At 48.6% G+C, this 14,410-nt stretch overlaps 1 long non-coding RNA gene across 2 annotated transcripts in view; it reads left to right on the forward strand.

The window, feature by feature from the left end:
* The first annotated feature begins 547 nt into the window (after window positions 1-547).
* LOC106150241 overlaps window positions 548-14,410 on the forward strand; it is a 34,632-nt gene continuing 20,769 nt past the window's right edge. For both annotated transcript variants that reach the window (XR_001236953.1, XR_001236954.1), the window contains exon 1: window positions 548-1,099. This is a non-coding gene — a long non-coding RNA (uncharacterized LOC106150241). The remainder of the gene's footprint in view (window positions 1,100-14,410) is intronic.

Consider the following 14,410-nt stretch of genomic DNA (forward strand, 5'->3'; position numbering starts at 1 on the left):
GCTACACTCCCAGCCCAAGATGCTATTTATTAAAAAATACAAAAAACCTAAAATTTGGTTATCACACTGAATATGAACAGCTAGGACTAGAATGTGTGTTCTTTGGCTGTTAGTTTAGATGCTGCCTACATGTATCAAAGTATCCACACACATTCATTCAAAGAAGAAAACAGAATGCTAGCAAGTGCAAGTTGCGATTCCCAGTTTTGGTACTGGGAATCCCAGAGTTCGATTCCCAGTACCAAAAAAAAAGAAAACAGAATGTTGTTGGCTCTGCAGAGACACAGCCTTTATTTAGGCTGTGTCCCCACTGGGAAATAGAGGGTCCCAAGCTGGAGGTTTAGGCAGTGACTTCCTGGCTCATCCTCACTTGGAGGGCTATGTCCCAGTCTGGCTCCCTCATTCCCTGAATGGCACCTTTGATTCCAGTGGCGTGGGTGGCTCTCCCGTGGCTGCCCCTCACCCACTCCCAGCAGTGGTAGGACATGGATGGAAACTTTCCTCGGCTAGGTGGAGAGATCCTTGATGGTGAGGGCTGGGGTTTTATTCCAGGATCAGAACAAGGAATGAATGGGTGACTGAGTGGGTTACGAAGTGTGAGAGTGAAGACGGCGCATTGCACAGGGGGTGCAGTAGGCTTTCAGTGGACCTGTGAAGTCAGTGAGTCTCGCAGTCAGAGGTGTGGCTGTGGAGGAGAGCGGGAGGGGAGAGAGGAAGCGGGGCCGAAGGAATCGCTCTCCCGGTGCAGCCTCCGTCAGAGCCCTGAAAGGGGCTGAGTGGGCTGTGACTCAGCTCTCTGACTCACGCACTGTGCTGCGGCTCCGTCCTCTGGGCCATTGAGCTCAGCCGGGCATGGAGGAGGGTGAGATGGGGCCAGCTGCTCCAGATGACTCACTTGTCTGAGCTGGAAGGAAGGGACCAAAGGCCCCCGCTGCTCGCCCCATCACCCCCCTGCCTCCGTCCCCAGGGCTTCCCATGCAAAGTCCGACCTCAGGGGTAGATTCTGGGTGCTCCCTTAATCATTTCCCACTGCTGCTCAAACTGCCATTTCCCTGGTTCCTCACATGCTCGTCTGTAGAGCTGCCAGCAGGCACCTGAGGTAAGCTTAGGAAGGGCCTCGTGAGGCTCTTCCAGGCCACTTGTCATCCTGTTCTTCACCTCTCCCTAAAACTTTTTTATATCTCTTTTCTCATTTGATTCTTTCTGAAACCCCGAGAAGCTGGCAGGGCGGGGCATACCACCATGTTGCAGGGAAAGACCTGGAGACTCCAGGAGGCAAAGGAACCATTATCAGGATTCCTGAAGGGCAGCAAGGCGCAGAGGATGGCACACAAGGGCGGAGTGGCTTGGGGGCTGGCAGGCATTCATTGGCCAGTGGGTTGGGAAAGAGGGACAGGGTGGACCCATCTGTGGCATGACAGGAAAGATGGCTGTGCGGGAGTAGAAGACAGATGAGATGTTCTGACTTTATCCCAAGATGAAGGGGAGCCATGGAGGGATCGTAAGCAGGGGAGAGATTTGGCTTTGAGAAGCTCATCCCTGGTGTAGTGTGGGCAGGGATGGGGCAGGCCACTGGGGGCTGTCCCCAGAGTCTAGGTAAGAGCCAGAGAGGATGGCCTGTGAGCCACAGCAGAGGAACAGCAGGGAAGAACAGTGCCTGCAGGTCTTCAGGAGGAGAAACAGGAGCTCCTGGGCCAGTGTGCAGCAGGCAGTAGATGACAGGGGTCTGCAGCTATCGTCCCTGAATATTGTATGTATTTATTGTATTGTGAAGGGGGCTGGAGCACTAAAGGTGCTGCTGGTCACACATAGGTGTGACTCCAGCCAATCGGCAGGCGAGGTGACTCAAGGAAGAGGGGTTTCACAATGGACACCAACTCTGAAGATCTGAGCAGGGCAGGCACAGCCCCTGTGACAGTACCCTTCTCAGGGGAGCACACTGTAATGGCAGAGCACCTGGCCACCTATGATCTGCTTTGATGGGGACGAGGCTGTGATTCTCACCTCACAGAGGTTCACGGTGAAAAGACCCAAGGGACCCCTGGTTCTGCCCTCTGTCACTGTCCTCTTTCCTCCCTCCCACCAGGACTGGGATGCATAGGTCAACACACCCAGGAACTGGGACATGGCCCGGCAGGCAGCCAGGAAGGGGCCTCCATGGGTTCTCGGAATCTCTAGTAGGGTGTGGCAGCTTTGGGCTCTGGGAAGGGGCTGGGCTCCCCAACTTTTTTAGCTTTGAAGGATTGTGGAGGCGGCAAGGCCAGACACCTAGATAAACTTGAGTTTCAGAAAAACCAACATACCTTTTGTGTAAGTATATCCCAAATATTCCACAGGACATGCTTGTATTTTAAAAGTATCTTATACTTACTTGAAATTGATATCTCACTGTGTCTGTCATATATTTATAATTTGACAACCTACTTTCTATGCCTCACTATCCCTGCGAACCAAGGCCTTGGGGAATTGCTGCATCTGGAGGAGTGGTGGTGACCCTATGGCATGTGTGTTATTGTATGTTTCTTTTAAGACAAAAAGATGTCCATGTATGAGTTGTTTTTCCTGTACTAAAACCTCAGTGTTCAGGTTTAATGGCAGCATTGGCACTTTGTGATAATAAGTGGGTTTCGGTTGCATTTGTGCACGCAGTTTCTAAAAGGTTGACCATCATGATCTAGAGGAACCCTGGGATGAATCAGTGTCCTCATGTCACACCTGCCCGGAGACCCCAAATGGGCTTGGAGTCGCATGGTCATGGCCTGTTCCTGCTGGCTCTCTAGTGTCTGGTTCCACCTAGCAGTCGTCTAACTCAAGCTACTCTGGCTTCCACATGCCAATGTCTCTGTTCCTGGATGGAAGGAAGCTGCCACTCTGATCATGTAACCTAACAAAGGAGGGGACCAGAGCTTTCCTCCTCTGGCCAGCAGCATCTGCCAAGGGGTCACATCCATGTCCTCTAGGTAGGCCAGCAATCTGAGCCCTCAGTGAGCCAGAGCTTGTCCTGAGGGGCTGGGCTGGTGGGCTGTGGAGGGGATGGAGCTGAGCTCTGCCCTCGGCTGTGCAGTAGAGGTCTTGGGTTGCCTGGTGCTTGTTTGTTCAGAGACTTGCTGTTACCAACTAGCAGCACCTCAGCAGCCTGGGCTCTATGGAGTTCAAGGAGCTCACACACATTGGGGCTGACTGGATGGAGCCTCACTGGATCCTATCTGAGGGCCAGGGGATGCTCGAGGCAGAGCATCCCCTGGCCCTTTCCATTGTAGGAGGCAGGCCCAAAGCCCTGCTGTTAGAACCAGGCTGACACATCTGAAGCCCAGACAGGAGAGAAGCTGGTGGCCACTCTCACTGGTACATCTATCTCTACCTATCCCAGACATGGAATGGGCAGTGGGATTTTTTTCTTTTTATGGTAGTGGGGACTGAACTCAGGGCCTTCAAACTGAGTTACACCCCCAGCTCTCTTTTAGTTTTTATTTTGAGAAAGTGTTTCCCCGACTGCTAAATGGCCCATACTACACTTGAACTTCCAATCTACCTGCCTCAGCCTCCCAGAAGGCTGGGATTACAGAGACGGTATATCACACCTGGCCTACAGGCAGGGGGCTCTTGATGTGGACTTGCCAGGGCAGCAGGACAAGGAGCTGGGTGTGTTGCAGATGTGGAAGGACATGGAAGTAATGAAGAGAAAGATGACAAAGCCCAGGACTCCCAGCTTCTCAGCAGGGGCTCAAGATTTTAGTGCTGAGCTACCAGGGCTGGTAGCCACAGCAGGGCCTCTGCGAATGTCAAAGTCGACTTTGTGAAGGGAGAGGAAGTGTGTAGGGCAGAAACTGCAGGTGTGGGGCTGTATATAGTCATTCCACACACATTTCCTGAGCTTCTACTATGTGCCAGCCAGCATTGTAGATCTTGCAGAGATAAGAGTGAGGAAAACGACATGCACGTGCAGACAGGTGCACACAGACAGCCCTCTTGCTTGTGAGGTCACTGTTTTGACCCTAGCCAATTAATGTAAATCTCAGCCCCTTGGCCACTTCCAGAAGTCCTTTTCCACCAAATATGGCAGCAGAAGCTTAGGTTTACCAAAGAGGTACTGGGTCACCATGAGGCCATGGCTCTTCCCATAGCCTGGCTTGTCTCGCTGCAGAAGACCCTTCTCCCAAGCTCTCTTGGCCAGGCAGCTGTCATGAGGTCTCCTTCCTCCAGCAGCGCCCCCCCGTCCCGTGCTTTTCTCATTTAGAGCGGAAGTTTCCTCTCCAAAAGGACACAGGCTCTTCTTCCAGGGTCATGCCTTTCTGAAATAAGGCTTGCTGTCTGCATCCCATTTCTACTTCTCAGTATTATTCTGCTGCAAGATGAGCTCACATCTGAGAAGGGCTGCACTCAAAACCTCTAGCATGGTGGTCACCAGAGGATTGGGCGAGAGATTCTTACCTGAGGGAGCTGATAACGCCCCTCAGGTAAAGCTTGAGCCATACTCCCCACTTCTGCCTTGCTCTAACTTAGTGCCTTGTTTTTACTCTTTTGTTAATAAAATAAAACAATATACACACTATTGCAAAAGAACACTAACAGCCTGTGTTTACATGTTTATGTTGTATCTGTCTCTAAGAAGCAGAAACTGCTATGTGAATTTTTGACAAAATGAGTTTTCACTCAGTGTTAGGGGGGTATGAGAATTAAAAACAAAAAGGGAGGGCAAAGTCTTCCAATATGTCTTTTTATTCTCTCTCTCTCTATCTCTTTCTCTGTCTCTATTTCTCTCTCTACCTCAATCTCTCGCTGTCTGTATCTCTCTGTCTCTCTGTGTGTCTCTCTCTGTCTCTATCTCTGTCTCTATTTCTCTCTGTGTGTCTCTGTCTGTCTGTCTGTCTCTCAGTTGGCCTGTCTGAACCCAACTCTGACAAGGCCTAGGCAGTAAAACTGAGTTCTAAGATTGCGTTCACTCTGGAAGAGTCCACCAGGAAGTCTAATAACTGCTCATTCCATCTGCTATTCCCAGCGGCTTGGTTCCCTGCTCTGCCCTTCCTTTCCTCCCAGAGAAGGACCTCAGGGGTACTCTAAGCCCCGCTGAATATGGTCCATGGGGCGAGGGGTGTGTGAACCAAGAGAGGAGAAGAAGGAGAGAGAAGAATAGTGAGAATCAGTGTGAGCTCTGGACAAGGATGATTGAAACTGGTTCTTTTTAAAATACATTTGAATCAGTTCAATCTTTTGGCTGAAAGTAACATAAACACAGCTGCCATTAACCTGAGTCCTAAAGAAGAAGGTGTTGGTTTTTCATAAGTTCCCCGAGGAGACAGCAGGGATGGACAGCTGGGTTAGGGAGTGGACACAGGACACATACTCAAAACTCAGCTGCCCTCTGGGTGCCGGTTCCTCCAGCACCTCTGAGGCCAGCGCCAAGCCAGCAAGAAGGAACTCTTTCCCACCAATTCCAATTAGAAGAGGCATTGGATTTCAAGAGTGGTAAACTGTGTTCTTCTCAAGGATTGGTGAAGAAATGGGAAGATGGAGACCATCATGCTCTGACACACTGCAAGAGGGAGGGTAGCTGGTCCCAGCCATGCTGGAGGGGGGTTAACAATATCTATTCTGATTTTAAATGTGAATTCTATTGATTTGTTGATGCCATGTCTCCAAATTCAGACCAGTTGGCCTCACACATGGGCCTAAGGAAACATATTTGAGGATGTTCCTTGAAATATTGTTTATAGTGCAAAATTAGAATAATCTCAATGTCCATATTCAAATCTTGACATGTTGCATACTCTGTGAATGTGGAAACTACTCAAAAGAATGAAGTATGTACTAATATAAATCCCCAAGACATTTTGGTGAATGAGAAAAGTAATTTGCAGAATGACACACATACAATGTGGCCTCATTCAAGCATAAAAACAAACAAAAACCCCTTGAAATAATAGGTATTTTTAGGGCGTGGTGGCGCATGCCTGTAATCCCAGCACTTGGGAGGCTGAGGCAGGAAGATCGCTGTGAGTTTGAGGCCAGCCTGGGCTACAAAGTGTGCTCAAGTTCAGCCTGAACTGCATAGTGAGACCCTATCTCAAAAAGACAAAAAAAAAAGAAAAAAAAAGAAATAATTGGTATTTGTATATGTATGCTTGTAATGTGTATTTCTAAATGCATTCAAATGCATAGAAAAAAGCCTAAATCTTGGTTACCTTTGGAGAGGTTAACAATTAAGGGTTGGGACCATAAGATACTATTAGGTTTGAATTTTTTCAATGATAACATATCAATGTATAATCACTCATTTAAAGTTAATTTTAGGAATTGAAAAGGAAAACAGTGTGGGAACATTCTGATTGGTTATTTTGGGTCATATGACTATTCTTAGCCCAATCAATGTGGCTAAGGGACCCCTAGGAGTTGGTGACTGGCTCCAACTGGGATACAGTCTCACGCTTGTGCACCCCTTCAGCTTCTTCTATAACGACATGTTTGGGTGGTGAAGCAGTTCCACCAAGAAAGGAGGTGCTGTTCTAGGCAGACCAAACAACAATAATATATATCATTATTATTATTATTTTCAGTGGTATGGGGGATTGAACTCAGGGTCTTCACTCTGAGATGCATCCCTGTCTTTTTCTATTTTGTATTTTGAGACAGAGTCCTGCTAGTTGCTAAGTTGCCCAGGCTAGGCTCAAACTCTCATTGCTGGAATTACAGGCTTGGCCCACCATGCATGGCTAAGAATAAATCTTTGTAATGAAAGCACTTGGGCATCATCATCTTCAGGAGTTCATGTATGTGTCATCCAGGGCTGAAATACCTTCTTGAATAAATTCCCATTGTGATGCAGGTTGAACATCCCTAGTGCAAAAATTTTAAATCTGAATTGCTCCCAACTCTGAAGCACATGACAGGTTGTCCATGTGGGTGGGTGAGAGAGTGATGCCTTGATGTCTAATAGTTCCACCTACACAAACTTTATTTCATGCATAAAATTATGAAAAAATAGTGTACAAAATTACCTGCAAGCTATGTGCTTAAAAATGGTGCATATGAAGGGGTTAGGGATTTAGCTCAGCTGCACAGCGCCTGTGTGGCAAGTGCAAGGTCGTGAGTTCCATTCCCAGTACCGGAAAAAAAACAACAAAAAAAATTACTTTGCCAAGTGTCATGGTGCATCCCTGTAATTCCAGCACTTGGGAGGCTGAAGCAGGAGGATCATTGTGAGTTCGAGACCAGCCTGGGCTACAAAGCAAGCTCAAGGCCAGTCTGAACTGCACAATGAGACCCTGCCTCAAAAAGACAAAAAAAAAAAAAAGGTGCATATGAAATATAGATGAATTCTGTGTTTTGACCTGGGTCCCAATCCTAAAACATGTCATTATACACATATTTCAAATATTATTCAAATATTTCAAACAAAACAAAAATCCTTTTGAAATCTGAAACCCTTCTGGTCCCAAGTATTCCAGACAGGGGATATTCAACACGTATAAAGATAAGAGGCCGGATGTGGTGGTGCACCCCTGTAATCCCAGCTCTCGGGAGGCTGAGGCAGGAGGATCCTTGGGAGTTCAAGACCAGCCTGGGCTACAAAGTGAGCTCAAGGCCAGCCTGAACTGCATAGCGAGACTCTGTCTCAAAAAGGCAAAAAAAAAAAGGATAAGGATTTGTTCTGTGCAGGCTGGATCACACCAGTCCAGGAAAGTTCTGGGAAGAGGCCAGGTGCTCAGCTTAATGGATGTCAGTTGAATGGATACACACTGCTCTAGACTATGGTTATTCTAATAATACTCTGCAGATGGACAGAACTGACAAAGACAAACCCTTCCTCAGTGCCCGCAGCAGGGGCTGAGGAGAGGAAGGAAGAAGTCAGGCCACCAGCTGGAACTCATCCCAAAGACGGTGCTCGAGTAGGGCCAGGGACAGCCCAGCGCGCTCCTGAGGATGTCATTTTAAAAGGTCTGTCCCGACCGTCATCTCCATCGAGGAGCCCTGGGTAATCATGACTATGGAGGAACAAGAAAACAGCCTGTTGCTAGACACAGGTGCAAGTCTCTCGGTCCTTCTTTTCAATCCTGGCCTTCCTTCCAGCCATCATACCTCAGTGAAAGGAGTCACTGGTGAGGAGGTAATATGCTATTTTTGACAACCCTTAGGCTGTAACTACTTAATAGGTCCCTCTTGCATATCTCTGTCTTCCTGAGAAACCATATTGAAGATACCACCACGTATTACAGCAGCCACTGATATTTTCCTACTAATCTATCCATAACTGTGTAAAGTTTGTAATGTTCCTATCCTATTTCATAAATGGATGTCTGTTTAAAAAAATAAAATAAAATAAAATAAAATAAAATAAAAGGTCTGTCCCTTACCCTGGAGTGCACACGGCCCCGCCTGAGCCCTCGTGTAGTAGTAGAAGCATCAGTCAAAACACCAGAGGGCTAACTTTTCGAGGGAGTTCACCAGAGTTGGAGGACTGAGCCTTGGGGTGGGGTCACAGCAGGGAAGGCAGCATCTGTGAGGGGGCTGTGGAGGAGGCAAGGGAGGTATAAGCGGATGAACCACAGAGAGCTAGAGGCCAGGAAAGCCCAGGATAGAGAGGGGTCTGGGAAAGAGGTGCTGAAAGGCTGAATATTTTTGCTGGACGGAGGCCTTGGGGCTCTGGAAATAAGTGAGGCAAGAGGCAGCCTACAGAGGGTGAGGAGGGAAATGGCATCCCGATCTCCCTTCAGAAGTGAGAGGCGGCAGTTCCGTCCAGCCTTGACTTCCCAGCTGCATCCAGCCTGCCGAGGTGGGCCCAGGGAAGGCCGACCAGGACTGCTTACCTTCTCATCCCAGCACCTCCTGTGCGCTGGCCTCTGCCTGGGAAGTAGCGGGTCCGCCCCGGTCTCCAGGAATGGAAGGCTCAGTCCCCAGCCCCGAGCTGGAGCTCAGCCCTTGTCATCCCTTTCCAAGAGAACGAGGTCTCTCTCATCCTGCACCCACCCACCCACTCCTTCCAGTGGCCTGGCTTTCCCTCAAAAGGCCGGGCCTCCTGGCTGGTCTTCCCTGGTGGCTGCATGAGTTTCTTTAGCCAGGTCCAGGTTGTGCCAGCCGAAGGGCTTCTGTGTTCTGCACGGTGTGGTCAGCCTCCCTCAGGTCTCCTTGCCGTGCTGGTGCCCCCAGCCCCCGTGCCTCCTCTGTTACTGAATTCTCAGAATACCTTTCACCTGAGCACATCCCCTTTATGGCAGAAGGGGAGAAACAGAATGACCTTAAGATTGAGCAACATTAAGCACTATATTTGGGCTGCGAGGTTTAGCTCAGTGGTGGAGCATTTGCATGGCACATGCCCAAGGTCCTGGGTTCAATCCCCAGCACTGCCAAAAAACAAAAACAAAAACAAAAAACATAATCCAACAACAACAACAACAAACCCCAAAACCACCCAAAACAAACAAAACAAAATAAAAAACCAAAGTGTTATATTTGTGTATGTATTTTTTTACAAGTGTTATATTTGGAGATTGAGACTGTATGATAGATACACACTTTCATATCTTTCCTTCTTTTTTCTTTCCACCCTGCATGAAATCATAAGCATTTCCTCAGGTCCAAAGAAGGCATTTCCAGGCCAGGAAGGGCTGTGTAGAAACCAGAGGAGAAGGCATGAGGAGAGAGGAGGAGCTCAGAATTGCTCAAGGTGACAGAGTTCAGCCGAGTCCAAGTAAGCCTGATGCTCAAAGGGCTGGGGCTACCGGTGCTGACAAGAGCCAGAGGAGGCCTGGATGTGGAGCAGACTGAGTTCCTGCTTTTTGTTTTAATTTTTAATTTAATTTAATTTAATTTTTTGTTTTGCTGGGGATCAAACCCAGAGCCGTGCACATGCTGGGTGCTGGATGCCCCAGCGCCTCTCATGCCAGCGCCAGGCCAGCAAGAAAGGATTCTTTCCCACCAGCGCCAGCGCTCCACTGAGTTCCACCCCAGGCCTCAACGCCCTGCTTTTATTTCCACTCCCACAACAGCCTGGTGGCCGATGGAGACCAGGCCACATTCTCCAGGGTCTGAGGGGTTTTCTGGTTGGAGAAATTTGAGGTTTATTTTGGTTTTTTTGTTTGTTTTTTAAAACAGGATCTCCTTATGTGGTTTAGGCTGGCCTGAACTCACTGTGTAGCTCAGGCTGACCTTGAACTTGTGGTGATCCTCCTGCCTTAGCCTCCTGAGTGCTGGGACTATAGGAGTGCACCACCACACTCAGCTAAAGAAATTTGAGAATTTTAATTGCTACCAGCATCCTGATTTCGTGGCTAAAACTTGGGCTGGGTTTGGCTTGCCGAGGGTCCCACAGGGAACCCAGGTGAGCCAGAGGCCCATGTGCCTGGCACAGAGTGGAACCTTGAGCCGCAGCCCCTGCACAGAGCAGAGTCCAGGATGAGCTCTCGGGCTGCACCTGCCTTTGCTCCCCACTGCCTGATGCCCCAGCCCTGTTGTTAGTTTCATCCCACTGAGACCCCGCCTCAGCATCCACCTCCCCCTTGCAGAGTTCCTTACCCATTGATTTATGAATGTGAGTGTCATCAATTTGTGAAACACATATTTACTTTTTGAACAAATATTTGCTGAGTATCTAGAGTGTGCTGATGTTGTAAAATAGATCCTAGTCCCTTGTGGTGGTGCACGACTGTAATCCCAGCACTGGAGAAGCTGAGGCTGGAGGACTGTGAGTTTGAGGTCAGCCTGGGCAACCTAGCAAGACCCAGTCTCAAAACACCAAATGCCACCCCCCAAGATTATCTTTGTCCTCCAGAAACTTCCATCTACCCAGCATCCAGCACAAGGGACCACAGAAGTCAGCCAAACTTTGCCTGGGTCAATAGCTCCCCCGGTGAACTGATACAACATCTCACAGCTCCCCCAAAAGACACACACATAGAATTTTTCCTATAACTGAGGGGCAGCAGCAAGGCCCTGAACCCATTTGTGACTTAAGGCTGGGTATCTCCTAAGTTCTAAACCTTTGATTTAATTTGACCCTTCCATTTGATAGGTCAGGAACCTCACACCCAGGGAGGAAAGGACTAGTCCTTTTGCTTAGGGGCTGAGTGAGCTCCAGAGGCCAGAACTACCTCAATCAGTGACTGAGAGAGGCTGGGAGAAGACTTGCCGGGAAGCTCCCTTCCAGCTGCAGAGCTCAGGGCCGCCACACCTATAGCACTCCTTCTCCAGAGTGGGCTCCCCAAACAGCCACTCTGACCCTGGCCACCCGGACTGGTTCCAGACATCAGGGGAAATGTTCTGGAGGGAACAGGATGTGTTTTCCTGTATGATCATTTGCCTCATCAGATGATTTGCATACTGGTGAGGACACAAATGTCATTCCCTGCCCATTTCCTCCCCAAAGAAAAGGATTCCCATCACAGCTTTCTCCTTAGAGAGGAGGCAGCTGCGTGGGCCCCCAGCCAGCCCTGGGGATGCTTTCCTGACGGGCAGGGACAGATGTCAGGCCGGGCCCTGGAAGTGGTTGGCAATAAGGCTGCTTCTTGACCTCTCCTAAAGCTCAGCGTTTGGCTGCAGGAGGCTCCCCGCTCCAGCTGGCACACAGCCTGCTCCTCTGATCCCCAGGCCCTGCACATCCCACCCTGCTCTATATTGCTCTTTCTTGGGTTAAAGTCATTAAGTTGCTGCAAAAGAGGACTAAGGTGGTGGTAGGTGGAAAAGTGTACTTAGTGCCTGCCGTGTGTCAGATGTTCTTTGCTCGGAGCATGTTACGTGGTTGTAAATGCACTTCATCTTCCCAACAACTTAGATTGACTGTTATTAAAGGAAGTCAGGGGGCTGGGGATTTAGCTCAGCGGCAAAGCGCCTGCCTGGCAAGCGGAAGGTCGTGAGTTCGATTCCGGGTACCAGAGAAAAAACTAAAAAAAAAAAATAAAAAATAAAGGAAGTCAGCTCTGGCCTCATCTCGGTCTAGAGTCCACATTTATAATCCCAGGGAAAAGTGATTGGAATTCCAGTAAGGAAATTCCAGTCTACCACTTCCAGTGCAACCCACGGTGAGAATAAAGAGACAAACACATATCTGTAGCTGTGGGGAGCCAAAGGGGTCCTAAGTCCAGTCGGAACAATGGCTAACCAGAGCAAAGGCCTCGACCCAGGGCCAAACCCAGGTTTTTAGTAATTTGTGAAGAGGGAAGTGGCTCCGGGCTGGACGAGTGACTGTGAGAATGGAGGGAAGTACTGAGTGCTGTGAGCTGGGCTAGGTAGGAGGCACGATGGCACCTCTGCAATCTGCAGAGAGAAGTTTGCAAAGAGAGTACCAGATTCCGAGAACAGGTAGCCTCTAAGTTTGGAGGAATCTGCGTAACACACAAGTTTGAGGAAGTGTCTTGTGTTCCTGCTCAGTGCTTCAGCTTTGATGTCTGGCCTTCATGGCCTGAGACGTTACAGGCTCTTGAGCCTCAGTCTCAGCTGACAGTGCAGCATCTCTCAGCCCAGCTCACGCTTAGTAGTTGGAAACTATAGGACGCATTGCTTCAAAGGCTACATACACATCAGCGCCTCGGCTAGACCTATTTGCATTGCATAAAGCCAACTGAGGGGGCAAAGTATTATCCTAGCCAGCTCTGTACGTATCAATACATAGGCTGGCCTTGAACTTGCAATCTTCCTGCCTCGGCTTCCCAAATAGTTGGGATTACAGGTATGCACCACTGTGTTTGACGCTTTTTCTCTTTTTAAAAATCAACTTTTAAATTTTGAAATAATTTCAAACTCAGGACAGACACAAGAATGGTATAATGCGTTTCCAAATAGCCTTCTGCCAGGCTTAACTGTCACTGATAGTCCACCTTTGTGCTTTGTGCCTCTCTGTCTCTGGCGCCACGTGTGTACGCACGAGTATTTGGTAATGGTGTTATGGAGATAAGGATCACATATCACAGAACTTGCCCAGTACAGCATACAATCCAGGGGTTTTTCCGATAGTCACAGATATTGCACCCATCACCACAGTTAATTTTAGAACATTTTCATCACTTCAGGGAAGAAACTCTGCCCTTCGTTATCACTTCCCTGACCTTCATTCACCTTCCCCTAAGTAACCACTAATCTACTTTTAGTCTCTGCAGATTTGCATGTTCTGGAAATTGCACATAAATGGAATCATATGATTTTTTTGTGACTTTTCTTTTACTTAGTATAATGTTCTTAGGAGTCATCCATATTGTAGCCTGTATTTTTTTTTCTTCTTTGAGATAGGGTCCCATTACCTAGTCCAGGCTGGCTTTGAACTCACAGGATAGCCCAGGCTGGCCTGGATCTCATGGTGATCCTCCTGCCTCAGCTTCCTGAGAGCTGGGATTACAGGCATGTGCTACCACACCTGACTCATTCTTTTTTTTATAGCTGCAAAACAAGCCAGTATAGGGGCTGGGGATTTAGCTCAGAGGCAAAAAGCGCCTGCCTGGCAAGCGCAAGGTCATGAGTTCGGTTCCCGGTACCGGAGAAAAACCACAAAAAAAAAAAAACAAAAAACAAAAAATAAGCTAGTATATGAACAGGTCACATTTTAATTGTCTGTTTATCAGTATGGACATTTGTGTTGCTTCTACATTTGACTGTTTTGAATACTGCTGCTAAGAACCACTCTTTCTTTTTTTCTTTCTTTTCCTTTCTTTTTGTACTGGGGGTTGAACCTAGGGCCTTTACACTGAGCTACATTCCTACTCCCTTTTAAAGTTTGTTTTGTTTTTGAGACAGGGTCTTGCTAGGTCACAAAATTGCCTAGAACTTGTGATTCTCCTGCCTAAGCCTCCCAGAGCACTGGGATTACAGGCATGCACCGTCACACCTGGTGCTAGGAACATTTGTGTATAATTTTCGTTGTGGACATATGTCTTCATGTCTCGAGTGTTTATCTAAGGAATGGAATCATTGGGTCACACTGTCTGTACGCTTAGCCATTTGAAGAGTTATAATGTACAAATTATTGTTACTATTTCAGAACCATTTGGATCATAAGTTGCAGACATGCCCTTTATCCGGAGAAAAATATAACCACATTTCAGTGATCAACTTCAATAAATTTAGCACTGATGCAATATTACTATTATACGTTTTATACTAAATTTCGCCAATTATTTGAAGCATAGGCCCTCATCTGAGATGCGGGATCGCCGCCCGCGGTTAGCTATTGCGCGTCGCAGGCCTCCCGCGGTCGGCAACACTTCCTCAGCCCTCGGGCTGTTCTGACTGGGGGGTCTGGCTTGTCCGGGGTCCGCGCACGGAGGTCGTCGATGGCAGATCGGGCGGAGCTCGGTGGGGCGCAGCCCAGCCCTTCGTCGCGCCTGCAGCTCCAGCCACACCGCAGCCCCGGGCAGCTCCTCACCTGGAGGCGGCCCTGCGCCCTCCCGGGGCTCGGCTCAGCCGTCAGCCTGGGCTGCCCGCGGCTCCT

This window comes from Chinchilla lanigera, unplaced genomic scaffold, assembly GCF_000276665.1.
Source record: "Chinchilla lanigera isolate Chin_1 unplaced genomic scaffold, ChiLan1.0 scaffold00068, whole genome shotgun sequence".
NCBI classification, from domain to species: Eukaryota; Metazoa; Chordata; class Mammalia; order Rodentia; family Chinchillidae; genus Chinchilla; species Chinchilla lanigera.